This window comes from Sprattus sprattus, assembly GCF_963457725.1.
Source record: "Sprattus sprattus genome assembly, chromosome: 4".
Taxonomy (NCBI): Eukaryota; Metazoa; Chordata; class Actinopteri; order Clupeiformes; family Clupeidae; genus Sprattus; species Sprattus sprattus.
The window spans coordinates 30,468,551-30,478,657 of NC_137923.1; the positions used below are offsets into that span (position 1 = coordinate 30,468,551).

The following is a 10,107-nucleotide window of genomic DNA, read 5'->3' on the forward strand; positions in this document are numbered from 1 at the left end:
TTTAATTTTGATTATTATAACTGACAGCTAATGAAAACCCAAAATTCAGTATCTCAGAAAAGTAGAATATTGTGAAAAAGTTCAATATTGAAGACTCATGGTGTCACAATCATCATCTAATTAACTCAAAACACCGGCAAAGGCTTCCTGAGCCTTTAAATGGTCTCTCAGTCTAGTTCAGTAGGCTACACAATCATGGGGAAGACTGCTGACTTGACAGTTGTCCAGAATACGATCATTGACACCCTGCACAAGGAGGGTAAGACACAAAAGGTCTTGCTAAAGAAGCTGGCTGTTCACAGAGTGCTGTATCCAAGCACATTAATGGGAAGTTGAATGGAAGTAAAAAATGTGGTAGAAAAAGGTGCACAAGCAACAGGGATAACCACATCTTTTAGAGGATTGTGAAACAAAGCCCATTCAAGGGAGATTCACAAGGAGTGGACTGCAGCTGGAGTCAGTGCTTCAAGAGCCTACACACACACAGACGTATCCAGGACATGGGCTTCAACTGTCGCATTCCTGAGTCAAGCCACTCTTGAACCGGAAACAACGTCAGAGGCGTCTCACCTGGCTATGGACAAAAAGGACTGCACTGTTGCTCAGTGGTCCAAAGTTCTCTTTTCAGATGAAAGTAAATTTTGCATTTCATTTGGAAATCAAGGTCCCAGAGTCCGGAGGAAGAGAGGAGAGGCACAGGATCCAAGTTGCTTGAGGTCCAGTGTAAAGTTTCCACAGTGAGTGATGGTTTGGGGTGCCATTTCATTTGCTGGTGTTAGTCCATTGTGTTTTCTCAGGTCCAAGGTCAGCACAGCCGTCTACCAGGAAGTTTTAGAGCACTTCATGCTTCCCTCTGCTGACCATCCTATGGAGATGCGGATTTCATTTTCCATCAGGACTTGGCACCTGCACACACTTCCAAAGGTACCAGTACCTGGTTTAAGGACCATGGTATCCCTGTGCTTGATTGGCCAGCAAACTTGCCTGACCTAAAACCCATAGATTCTATAGGGTATTGCGAAAAGGAAGATGCAAGACAACAGACACAACAACGCAGAAGAGCTGAAGTGTTAAAAATCCTTTTTTCTATTGGTCTTCAGTAATATTTAAATTTTCTGAGATACTGAATTTGGGGTTTTCATTAGCTGTCAGTTATAATCATCAAATTTAAAAGAAATAATCACTTGAAATATCTGTGTGTAATAAACCTATATAAAATATGAGTTTCACCTTTTGTATAGAATTACTGAAAATAAATCAACTTTTTGATGATATTCCAATTTATTGAGATGCACCATAATATTTGTTCTTCTGTCTCTTCAGAGCATTCTTGGTGGCCTCTGTGGCTTCATCAACAGCCATTAAAGTAAAAAGTGGACGTGACCTCACGCCAACTCTGAAAGGTCAGTGGGAGGCGAAGGCTGCTGTAGCTACTGTTGCCTGGTCGTGTTCTGTTTTACACCACTGACTTGGCTCAAGCTACAGTGAGCTATATGGGGCATCATTAGCGTGCATCATTAGCGTGCCATCGGATCATAAAAAAGCCCGGTGGGCCTGCAGACAAGCTCATTAGGACAGGTTTAACTGCTGCAAGGGTTCGAGGGTCTTACCAGCAGACATCCTGAAGGTCAGTGTTCACTTCTAGTGTCTGTGAGGTTGGGTCAAAGGGTCAGTGTTCACTTCTAGTGTCTGTGAGGTCGGGTTAAAGGTCCTGACGGAATGTTGCATAACAGCTGTCGAACAGACAGATTTGCATCAGTACCCACTGCACGAAAAGCAAGATTATCGGGCCCGTAAACGCTGTGATACAGCCGCGAATGATCCCCATTCCTGGCTGATCGCGGACCTTCCCCCGAAATATCCGTCTGCCGCATATGAACGGAAATTCCCGGGAAGGAACCTGCGAGGGGAGGGGGGCCGATGTGTTTAGCATTCTCACCTCCCGCTGACAGAGGTGCGAAATGCTCTTATTAGCATATTGACTGTCAGCAGTCTAGCCACACACTGCTGCAGCCATTGGTTGAAAACGAGAAGGAATTGAATTAAAACGTCTTGTGATGAGACGGAATGAGATTCTGTCTTTAGGTCAGCTTTCAACTGACAAAACGTATCCCCTCCCATTTACAGCTATTGCCCCATAAAAACGAAATTAAAATGTACACGATAATAATTTAATTAATATTCTGTCTTTAGGGTTTTGCTCCGGGGTTATCACATTTCTTGATTTGCTCACCGTTTTCAGAATTCTGTCTTTAGGGTTTTGATTTCGGGTATTTCACGATTCTTGCTTTGCCTTTCATTTTCAGAGTCCGGGGGTTGCAATGTACTTTCGAGGCTGTTCCACTCATATTCCGGAGCTTCCTCTCTGTAATGTTCTTGAAATTCACTTTTGGCATGTGATTATACAGAGTCGGGTATTCTCTGATATCGATATAGTCATTTTGCAACTTTGGACATGTTTGCCACTCGTAAATATCTAACCTGTGACGTTTCAGGTAGATTTTACACGAGCTTCGCGAGTTTTGAACCTGCGCTCTTCAGGTTAGTGGTACTTTGTACCTAGTGGTGCTGTTGCTAACCGCTTAGCCACCTTCGCTGGTAATGTTGTAGCTCGTCGGTGCGACCAAGTACCTGGTTTATCATTCCTCCCTCCTCTGGGGTATTTCTCTTCTGTTACTGGAGCGTGCGAATCGGGAATTGTTTAGTGGACTTATGTGACGTTTTAATTATGTTCACGTAAAGGCGCCCGAGGCAACATTAGAAACTTCAGGCCAAGGCCAGACTAAGCCGATTTTCATAGATTCCGGAACGTATTCGGGGTTAGTCAATCGCGGCCAGACAAAGCTGTGCTGCGCTGTTCTACGGCCACACACACCCATTGAAACTGGTGAATATGCTGTAATACATATGCAAGGCCTGTTGGTGGCGCTGTGAAGGGTGCTACCGGAAATGGAGAAGAAGACTCGTAGAAGAAGACGACAAGTTACAACTCGTTAAGTTAGTGACAGTTCAGTTTGTAGTTTACCATACTGTGCCTTATACATTTCCTATGCTTAAATCATCATTGTTCGACCTGTATATGATGCATTATGTGCATACCTAATGAAAGTAAGGGTTTTCATGAAGTTGCTACTGTGATAGATCGTGTGTATTAAATACCACATTTTGGGCTACCTTCTAGTGCTATTAGTAGTGATTAGCATGCTAAGCGGAGATTTAGCTATGTTCTGTTCTTATGTTGATACGCTGTAATAAAGATGTGTTCAATCTAGAGATGCACCGATCAATCGGCCGCCGATTAAAAAAGCCGGTTTTATATCCAACCGGCCACAATCGGTGACCGGCCGGTCACTGTCGTAATTTCCGGTTTTCGGCCGATCAAACTGACCCGCATGCGCGGTGCGTAGCAGCTCAAGGCGCCCAGAGCAAAACAGCTAAAAACTAGCAAGACTCGGGAAGAAAACATGTAGCTGATTTGGACTTATTTGACTGTGTGCCAGGATGACCCAAAACACGCTGTTTGTAATGCTTGCAAGTCAAAAATAAGACATGTGTAGCGTCCGTGTTAGGGCTCTCTCAAGAACTCACACTGAGAAAATATCTCTTTGGATAAGTAGCTCTCCGTTTAATAAAAGCGTATTTCACTCGTGCTCAGAATAACCACAACAAGTCAACCCATTACCATGGCAACTCCCCTAACAGAAATCCCGTTGCCACTAGTCCCATTATGTAATGCTACACATGTGGCTGCCAGTGCAGAAAAAGACGTTTACAAATATATGGATATCTTCGCAAATAACTATTAAAAAATGTGAAACACATCGGGATATTTAGCCGATCATTATGCAGAATAATATTCCTTACAGTTGAGTAGAATATGTTTGTTAGAAAAAGATCGCTATTTTCACAAATTAACGTCTGTCATTCGTCATTCGTCTGTCACTCTACTGAGAGTAGTCGAGTAACGTTAACGTTACGATGTAATAAACGCTGGCATGAAAACAAAACACACTACCCTGCACTTGCCCAAGCCTACCTCTCTGCTCCATGTACAAGCGTCGACAGCGAGCGCTTTTTTAGCTTGGCTAGTAATGTCATAGATGAGAAAAGAAACAGGCTTTCTGGTGAGAAGGCAGAGATGCTTCTGTTTGTGAAGAAGAACCTGCCATTGATGGTTAAGTGATTGCATTGGGTGTGGGATGGAGTACTTTCATCACAACCTAAAGCTACCTGTTTGTATTGATGGTTTTTTTTTATCCCATATTATGATGCACTTTTTTATTTAGAGAGGTCAAAGGCCTGAAATGTGCAATTTACTTTGAGAACCAGTTTATTTTCAGTACATAATAGTGCACTCTTATCTTTTGTTTGTATTTATTTTAGTTTTATCCTAGTTATTGACCTGTAAACTGGACTGAATGTCAGTGTTCTTGAAAAGGGGAGTTATGATAGCATATAGCCTACCACTAGTTGTGGTTTTAATTGCAGTTATATAAGCAAAATGTTGTCTGGGAGAAGGGTACTCACGCCAAACAAATATGGTGTCTATTATATGATTATAATTATTTCTTAGAAAATCGGTATCGGAAAAACCGGTTTTGGCAGGTCAGACCTCCTTAAAAACCGGAAATCGGTATCGGCCAAGAATTTTGCAATCGGTGCATCTCTAGTTCAATCCTGCTAAGATTTCGACTGGATGAGATATGAATGAGATCCATGTTGCCAAGTGTAATGTCCACTATTATATGTATCTAGTAATAGTAATTCAGTGCAGTGCAAATTAGTCCCCATAAAGAAGACTGCTTTGGTAACTCAGTGAATAAAACGTGCCCTTCTTAGATCGTTGTTTGCAGCGACGGCGCTACACCGGGGCTAAGGGGTGCTATAGCCCCGGCAAAAAAATGTGTAGCCCCATTTAAGCACTGTTTTGCAAATGTCGAGGATGATTTGAGAAATGTACCAAGGCGACTGAGAAAAACTATAAAGGTTCATACGTAACGTATGCATTCTGTTCCAATACAATCCATGCTTGCGTGTTTGTACTGCGCCTGTACCCCGTTTGCCCTGTGCTGTGTGTGTGTGTGTGAGAGAGAGAGAGGGGACAAGAGGGGGGAGTAGGCCGTAAGGTGAACACTGTTTTCGTTTCAACCCGTTCCACTGTCTGGCATCTACACAATCTTTAGCTCATAAAAAAGAACGAGTCCTGCTAACCTACCAAAAAAAAGTTTGTCGCTGAAGTTCCAGTCGATTGTCGATACGTCTTTGTTTTATGCAGAACTAGAGTCTTCAGAGCGTAATACGATTCTGGATGTCCAGAAGATCCAGAAGATCATGGACTCATTTGCACTTAACCACAGCAACAGACGCATTGTCCTAGCCTACTGTAAAACAACTATGGTGATTTTTTTTTGTTTGTTTTTAATCATTCAAACAAGCTGTTCGCTTGTAGCCTATGTTATGAGTTTTACTATTAATGTAATGTAAGTTATGATGTTGTGATCCGAGACAATATTGTCAATGCATAGTTGTTTGTTTTCATTTATTATGCATATGGAATAAATACTTGTTGCATGTTGGATGTATTGTCTGGTTATGGGCAGGCGCATGGTCGCTGTCCGGAGCTGAACCTTTGCACGCACGTGAAACATTTCCGCCATTGCCGCTTGTATTACATTCTCGTGCTGTGTATCATAGCTGCTTTTATTGGGGAAAAAAAACAAGAACCTCTTAATAAAGTAAGTGACGTCATGAAAATAAATTATTTTCTTAGCTACCCCACGTATCGGTCAAGCCCCCCCTTAGCACCGGGAGAGAAAAAATCCTGCCGCCGTGCATGGTTGTTTGGCAGCCATAAACAGAACAGAAGACTTACATTTTTTTGTTTTTATTGCGATTGGGAAGAAGTACGTGACTACTTGACAGCTTCCAGCGTTCACGTGGGATAATAACGTCATCAGATTCGCGGATTCAAACCCGATTTGCGGCCAGACAGGCCCTGATATTAGGGTAGATTGCAACCTTCCGACTCTGGAGAGGGGATTCTAACCTTGACGGTAAGTGACGCTCCAAATGGCAGATTTATCTGGCCGGGAGGCCAGTTTGTCAAGGTTACGTTCCGGAAAGTATGAAAATCGGCTTAGTCTGGCCTTGGCCTTAGACTCGAGTCAGAAACAGAAACAGATTTATTGTCACGTAGGTATGCGCCTACCTGAAATAATAAACGTTCAATTTCTAGTCTTTTTTACACGTAGTAAGTTTCAATAACACCATACCATTACATATCTACATTCATAGTGGTGTAGTGGTCCCTGGAGAAGTGGGTATACTCTTTATTTATTCATACAGCACAGGATAAACACCCTGTTTTGAGAAGTGGGTATACCCAATACTGACTGAAAAATAAGTGGGTATACTCCGTATACCTGCGTATACACTGGACTACACCACTGGACATTCAAGGAGCAAAGATGCGACGTCGTTGTGTGGTGAGAACTGATTAAAAAAAATCGCCTGCCTTCTGTTTTCCACGGTAGATCGCATGTTATGCTAGAAATGGCTTAGCATGGGTGGGATGGGGAAAGATAACACCTTTCCATCCAGACGCAAATTTAGCTAATCGGAATCTGTAAGTGGTTTCCAGATAGGCTATAGTTGATCTCTCTTATTTGACAAAGCAGTGAGTTAGCTGTCAATGTCTCTTGTCGAATTATCTCACATGTTTATGGTGGTATGTGTTTAAAAGTTGTTGTTGTGTTCAATCCAGGTCAATTCAATTAACATAACAAAACCTAGGCCTGGCCAAGGGGAAGGGGTGGGGGGGCTTTCACACCAATGTGAGCTTCTACGGCAATACACAGGGTCGGAGACTGTCGTAAATCCCACATTTCATGCAGTGACCTTCACCACACTTCAGAAATACGGAGTCTTCCATTGGGTGGTGTTCAAATGTGTTCTGTTAGTGATAAGATGTGCAATGTACTACAACTAGCTAGTGAAAATATGTGTGATGAAAATCACCCAATCAGTACTACTTCCTCCATTCCATTCTCCTCATTCAATTTGTCACTCTCTTGTTATTCCGGTTTGCTTCCACACCTAGACCATGTCATAATGTGTTGGTGGGGTGTGGTTCACTGGATTTTATAGTATTAAATCTTTTTATTTATTTATTTATTTATTATTTCTAAACGTGATGCGGTTCATTGTCCTCTCTGCAGTCACTATAGCCTAAAGTAGTTCAGCTTCATCTAAGTTGGTGGTATTAAGTGTGTGAGATAATGTCCCATAATGTATGCGAGGAGAGAAACACAGCATATGCTTGGCATTAACTACCATCCAGCCCCGTTGCTCTCCAGCGGCGGTGCCTCTCTCTTTGATGTGACACATGGGGAGTCGATCCCGCAGCAGACTAACAGGCATATCCAAACAAAGGATGTAGCTCAGAATGACAGACATTTTGGTGGATTCTACACGACACTATCAGGTGCTGGCTGGTATTCAGCCATGTTTTGCATGTGCTGGCTGTTATTCTCCTGTTCTAATGTGCTTGCAATGTTGCATCAGAACGTGAAAGACTGACAGGGGGAGTAATGTAGGAATTATATGTATTTATGACTATTTTATTTTTTATTTGTTTCTTCAATAGCAAGTCCAGTTCAGAAAAGCCCCTCTTTTTAGACCCTCAAAGGAACCTTAGAAGCTGGCAACATGGTTATATCTCTTTCTTTTTCATCCACATCGGCATCTAAATCCTTCTGCTGATACTCATAGCTGTCCAAAAGAACAGACTTGGAGCCAAAACTGACAGCAGCCCAGGCTCGAGTACACAACACCGTCTGTTTCACTCCTACCATTTGAGAGGCTCTCTTCACACCTTCTCACAGTCACAAACATTCCCTGATTATGGACACCCAAGAGTATCCTCTGGGGAGACTACAAGCCTGTCAACTCTCTCTCTTCCCAGAGGGAGCTGGAGGAAACACCTTAAATGACAGGTAAACTAGCCAAGCTCCCTGACAGAGGAGGTGTGGAAGCGAAAGAGAGGAATACAGAAGTGGAAAGAAGGAGAGGGAGAGAAAGCAACATTCTATACATAGCCCCTGTCTTTGGGCAACAACCATGTGCTCTTGGAATTATCAAACTATACTACTGTATATATGTAATAAATTACTGCTTTATGAATGTATCTGTTTTTATAAATGTTTTTAGTACTACTTAAGATATCTGATAGATTAAAATGCAATTTTATTATTCACAAATGTATAAATTTGTTCATTTACTCAGATGGTTAATGATTCTGCAACACCTGTGGTTGAAACTTATGCAATGGATATGAAATATTCAGTGAATGTTTTTCAATTACCTATTATCGCATATAGGTCTAAACCCTATCCACAGCGGTTTTTGTGATGCTAAAATTAAATTAATAAGCATCAATGAGCATTGAAGACCAGGCCATCTGCTGCAGATTACTGTATCAGAGCCGATTGCAGATTCAGAACTGTGAAGAGGTGCCCTTTATTAACCCTTTGAGAACACAGGCTCCATTGTTTCAGGAGAAGGCTCTTCTCTCAGCTCCCAACCTTGGCACACATTGTTAAGTGTGAAACTCAAGGGCATATATTGAGTAAATGTAAAACTCAAAGGTATATATTGAGTAAAACTGAAAAGCATATATTGAGTAAATGTAAAACTCAAAGGCATGTAAGTATGTATTGGGTAAATGTAAAACTCAAAGGCATGTATTGGGTAAATGAAAAACTTGAAGGCATATATTGGGTAAATGTAAAACTCAAAGGCATATATTGAGTAAATGTAAAACTCAAAGGCATGTAAGTATGTATTGGGTAAATGTAAAACTCAAAGGCATATATTGGGTAAATGTAAAACTTGAAGGCATATATTGGGTAAATGTAAAACTCAAAGGCATATATTGAGTAAATGTAAAACTCAAAGGCATGTAAGTATGTATTGGGTAAATGTAAAACTCAAAGGCATATATTGGGTAAATGTAAAACTCAAAGGCATATATTGAGTAAATGTAAAACTCAAAGGCATGTAAGTATGTATTGGGTAAATGTAAAACTCAAAGGCATATATTGGGTAAATGTAAAACTCAAAGGCATATATTGGGTAAATGTAAAACTCAAAGGCATATATTGAGTAAATGTAAAACTCAAAGGCATATATTGAGTAAAGGTAAAACTCAAACGCATATTTATCTCAGGTTGGCTGTTTGTATCTGGATGCTAGATTACAACCGGTGACCACGTTTCATTTGGCTGAAAGGTGGCATTTTGAATGATGTCATGAGGAACCATCCACAACATGGTTCCTGTCCTTCCTCGTGCCTGTTGGAATGAGATAGGGACATTTTTTCCTTTGAGCTCTCCTGACATGACTCAACATCCAGAGACAACCAATCAAAGGTCATCATGTCTGCGGATTGTGTCAAAACCCCAGTATGGAGCCATTACCTTAATGGCGGACGCTGAAGCGTGTGAACTTTAAAAGTCACCAGTAGGAACTAACAGTTGTTAGTTAATCAGACTGAGTCACTGCTCTTTCTGTTTGGCAGAGCTGTTCTTTCGTTCCTTCCCACAAGCTGTGTGGCTGTGCTGGGTCTGTAACACTAACCATGTCACAGGGGGAGCTCAATCTCAGTGTACTGTAGGTCTCTGTGTAGTTAAAAGGCCTTTAGAAATGGCCTATAGAAATCTTCCTATAGACAGCACAGCAATTCTCACTTTTAAATTCAAACCAATTCACGACCTGTCATATTGAGTCCAGTGTAATGATAAGGCACTTTGACATAATGTATAGTGTAGAACTTCAGTCATTTTCAGGAAATCATTTTCAGTTAGTGATTTGAATATGCGAAGGCCAAATGGCCAGTGATTCCCTCAGTTATACCATATTAGACTGTTTTGTACAGATGAAAATTAATATGACTTGACAGATATTCTCATATAGATTCAAATGCTTATTTAAAGCGTATGCTCATACATTGGTATCAAGTGATATTGGCCTGTTAAAGTCATACTAGACTCATTAAAGTTAAGTCCAGTGGGTGTCAAGTTGCAAGGTGTGGTATATATCTTTCATCAT

At 41.3% G+C, this 10,107-nt stretch overlaps 1 protein-coding gene across 1 annotated transcript in view; it reads right to left on the reverse strand.

Moving 5' to 3' along the window:
• gpr158b (G protein-coupled receptor 158b) overlaps window positions 1–10,107 on the reverse strand; it is a gene marked incomplete at both ends in the record, with an annotated part of 49,987 nt that overhangs the window by 37,068 nt on the left and 2,812 nt on the right. The window lies entirely within an intron of this gene.